The following is a 4,534-nucleotide window of genomic DNA, read 5'->3' as shown; positions in this document are numbered from 1 at the left end:
AATATATCCCGCTTGAGGACTGCCTTCTGTTCCGATCTCACCAAATGCTTTTCAAATACATAGGTTCCAGCAAGGCCTGTGAAAGGGACTAGAGGCCGCAGACCCAGCAGCGCCTGCTGGTAGGACTAAGTGGGGGTGGGCTGGCATGGAGGCCGGCTCTCTTCCTGGCTTGTGTCCTTCCCTGGGGTGTTTGCCCGGTAATTGTTACAGCTGGAGGAACGGAGCCTAATTGCCTGTCCCTGTGTGGAAGCATGCTCCCATCTGTGCCATCTGTGTTGTGCAGGTGGACAGCAGGCCGTCCTCTCCGGCCGCAGCAGAGACAAGCTCTGTGCAGCACGTACTGTCGTTTGGAGGGGTGGGAGCTGACAGGCCCCAGGCGTCCCTAAGGAGACCAGCCGGGCTGTTCCTGGATGGCTGAGCCATCACCACACTCCTCCAAACACCTGCCAGGCGCCAGGCAGCATCCCTCTCACATTCTCAGCTGGTCTCCCCACCAGAGATTGTCAGGACGTGTATGTTCATCCTTATAAATGTGTCCACCATTTATGAAGTGAGTTTGTTGTGCAGCCTCTGACTTTGAAGCTCGCTCTGGAGTGTTGGGTTTCAGAGAAGGCAGGGAAAGGAGCCGTGGATGCAGACAGCTGGATCCTCCATCCCTCTCCCATCTAGGGACGAGCTTCCCTTGGGAGTGTAAGAAATGTGATATGAGATGCTGCTGCTGCTAAGTCGCTTCAGTCGTGTCCGACTCTGTGCGACCCCAGAGATGGCAGCCCACCAGGCTCCCCCGTCCCTGGGATTCTCCAGGCAAGAACACTGGAGTGGGTTGCCATTTCCTTCTCCAATGCAGGAAAGTGAAAAGTGAAAGTGAAGTCGCTCAGTTGTGTCCGACTCCTATCGACCCCATGGACTGCAGCCTACCAGGCTCCTCCGTCCATGGGATTTTCCAGGCAAGAGTACTGGAGTGGGTTACCATTGCCTTCTCTGGATATGAGATGCTGAGCCCCACCAAAACCAGTTCAACTAATTTCATCATCTTCAGTCTTGAACAGCTAAATTCATTCTCGTTCAGCGTTCAACATAAGATTTGAGCACCTACTATGTGTCAGGTAAATGCTGTGCCGAGATGTTGAGGATGAGGGGAGGAGTAGGCAAAATGCTAAAAAGCCCCTGAGGTGTGTATCGGACCCGTAGAGGAGATTGGAGGAGAAGCAGAGAAGGACAGCCGCGCTGGGGAAGGGATGCTGAAACTGGGTAGGTGGGAGTGTGTCATGTGGGCCAGGACAGAGGAAGCCTTGAGTCCTCACCTCTTTTTCTCTATATATTCTTTAGTTGATTTCATCCATTTTATGGTTTTAAATTCTAGGGATAAGCTAATGATTCTCGAAACTGTAACTCCAGCCCCGACTCCTTCCTTGAGTGCCAAATTCACATATCGCTTGGCTTACGTGGCCTCTTCATGTGCAGATCTAACAGGCATTTCAGAATCCGTGCATCCTAAACAATATTTTCCATTCCCACTCCCACCCCCAACCTGTTTTTCCTACAAGGCTCCCAAATGACTTCAGTATCTAGCCATTTACTTGCAAAACCTAAGGAGTTACTCTCAATTTCTTTTTTTTCCCCCACCCCCCACACATCTGACTTCACTCCAGGGAAGTGCCCTGAGCAGTCTCAGCCAATTATGGTGGTCTCATACGAACTGCTAGTTACTAGAACTAAGCTAAGACTAGTTGGCATAGGGGTTAGTGTAGGAATGTCATGTGATGTAGTTCAGGTCAATAATACCCTGAGATAAAGGTGTCTAGTGCCTTTGAGGAAACATTTCTCTCTAGAATATGCTAATGAGGGGGAATTCCCTGGTGGTCCAGTTGTTAAGAATCTGACTGCCAATGCTGGAAACATGGATTTGATCCCTGGCTGGAGAACAGTGCACATACCACGGAGCAACTGAGTCCGTGCACTGCAGCTACTGAACTCTCAAGCCCGAGAACCACAACTGCTGCAGCCTGTGAGCCACAGCGCCCGTGCTCCATAGCGAGAGAAGCCTCCGCAATGGGGAACCTGAGCACTGCAACAAAGGGTACCCCCACTCCCTGCAGCTAGAGAAGGCCTGTGCACAGCAGTGAAGACCCAGTGCAGCCAAGAATAAATAGATAATCTAAAAAAAGAATATGTTAGTGAGGAAACATGTAGCCCACACTCCTGCCATCCAACACCCTATGATCATGTTTCACTGAGAATCAGCCTTAGGATGAAGCTGGCCTTCTGGGTGGTAAAATGAAGAAAGAACCTGAATCATAGATGACAGAGGTGGCTGATTAGATCAGCCAACCCTGAAACCCACCCTACATCTGAATTTCCAGTTCCGTGAGACAGTAATTTCCTTACTGTCTAAGCTGCTTGAATTGGATTTGCTGTTTCTTGCAGTTGAAAGCAAATTAATAGATGCAAAGAGAAAGGCAAGTTGCCCATGGCAAGAGTCAGAAAGTTCCTTGTGTCTGGGGACCTTCTTAGATCCCGTTCCAGTGTCCATGAGGCCCCATTATGATTCCCATTCTTAGATCCCTGTTCTTGAATTTCTGTCAGATTTCTGGCCCTCCTGTAGGCCTCTTCAGCCACACCTGAGCTGAGCTGGCTGTTTCTCGTCCCTAAAATGACTTAACTAAAATGGGCGATAAAGCACTCAGCACATTGAATACTTGACCCATAATTAGTTCTCAAATCCTGTGTATTTGTTTACATTAACTTTGTTTCTAAAGGATTTAAAGCTGTGTTAAGTAAACTCTAGTGTCTTCTCTCTGCAAATGTTCACCCAGTAAACCTCAAGAATCTATGGAGAAAAAAGCTCTTTGAAACCAAAATGTTTAAGAAATGCAGAGACTTCAGATTTAAATTCTTCTCTGAACCTCTTTCCTCTCGTTCCTACTCGGCAGGGAGCTGGCATGTCAACAGTCAGTTTGAGGCTGCTGTGGACCCTTGAGAGAAAGCTTCCATGTAAATTCAGCAGAACCTCTTTCATTTAGAGTTCTTACAGAGAAGCACATAAATCAGTGAAAAGCCTAAATTAGATAATTTTTAAAAGAACCGTAGCTTCATTATTTTCAAGTACACAGAGTAACTCCATCTCAGCTATGAAGTGTTCCTTTGCAGAAGCCCTTTGGGATGTTCCTTAATGAGTAGATCATAATTATTGGTAATCAGCATAACGGTTCTCCTCAGTGCATGCTTCCAAAGCATTTGAGTGTATTAAGTGGTTTTGATGTTCTGTGGGGTAATTTTGTTTACAACATTAAACAACATTGCTCAGTGTATACCTTTATAGCTATAATCCTCTGTTGTTTTCTTTAAAAAAAATTCTGAAGGCTGTCTCCATTGTACAACATTTGATTACCAGAGGCAGAAATAATGTAGGAAGCAGAGAGATGCATAGGAAGACTCAGATCCTTTGCAGATGGAGCCCTGATAGAATTATGAGAACAGCTCAGGTTTGCAAATGAGGTCTGTGCTGCTAGTTATGTGACCCTGGGGTTGATAATGAGAACCTGATGGAGTCTTAGTTTCTCCTCTGTAAAATGGGGATAATTTCTCATTTTCAGGGTCAGTGTGAGCACTGAATGAGCATTAACTAAATGCTTCTTCATTCCTTGGTGACCAAGCAACATAAGCTTGCCTCCTCCAGGCCCAGCTCCTGATCACCCCCAGGAGACTGGTAGCATTACCTCTGTCCCCACTCGCCCATGTCTGAGAGGATCAGAACATCCCTAACCCTCTTTGCAGCCAGACATGTTGGCTAGAAGGGAACTTTGTTTGCTGAGAGTTTGTTACCATTGATTGTTAGCATTTAGTAAGAGCTTATTATCATGGACCTGGTGGTTCAGACAGTAAAGAATGTGCCTGCAACGTGGGAGACCTGGGTATGATCCTGGATTGGGAAGATCCCCTGGAGAAGGGACTGGCAACCCACTCCAGTATTCCTGCCTGGAGATTTCCATGGACAGAAGAGCCTGGTGGACTATAATCCATGGGACTGCAAGAAGTCAGACATGACTGAGTGACTCACAACGTCTATCATGGACCAGAAGCTCTGTTAAGCACCTCACACAGGAAGGGATTTGTGTACTACTGCATCCATTCTGGGATGCAGTTTTCAAAATCGGACCCTATCTAAAGTTGGCATCTTCGAGTGTCAGCCAGGTGACAGTTGTGACGTCACTACTGTCACCTCCTCTGAGTGATCACATTGAGCATAGTCATTGTGTCATCATTTCTACCAAGTAATATGCATTACTGACATGTGACATGTGTTAAAGTTCTGTGCTGTTTAACGTGTCTTCCAAAAGACTGACCTATAATATTTGGTTTTCTCTTTCTGATTTACTTTACTCTGTATAACAGACTCTAGGTCCATCTACATCTCTGCAATGACCCAATTTCATTCCTTTGTCCTTTGTTTGACTGAGTAGTATTCCATCACATACATGTGCCACATCTTTATTACCTGTTCATCTGTCGTTGGACATTTAGGTTGTTTGCA

This window comes from Bos mutus, chromosome 21 (genome assembly GCF_027580195.1).
Source record: "Bos mutus isolate GX-2022 chromosome 21, NWIPB_WYAK_1.1, whole genome shotgun sequence".
Classification (NCBI taxonomy): Eukaryota; Metazoa; Chordata; class Mammalia; order Artiodactyla; family Bovidae; genus Bos; species Bos mutus.
The sequence above is the reverse complement of the archived record's forward strand: the minus strand, read 5'-3'. Positions refer to the sequence as shown.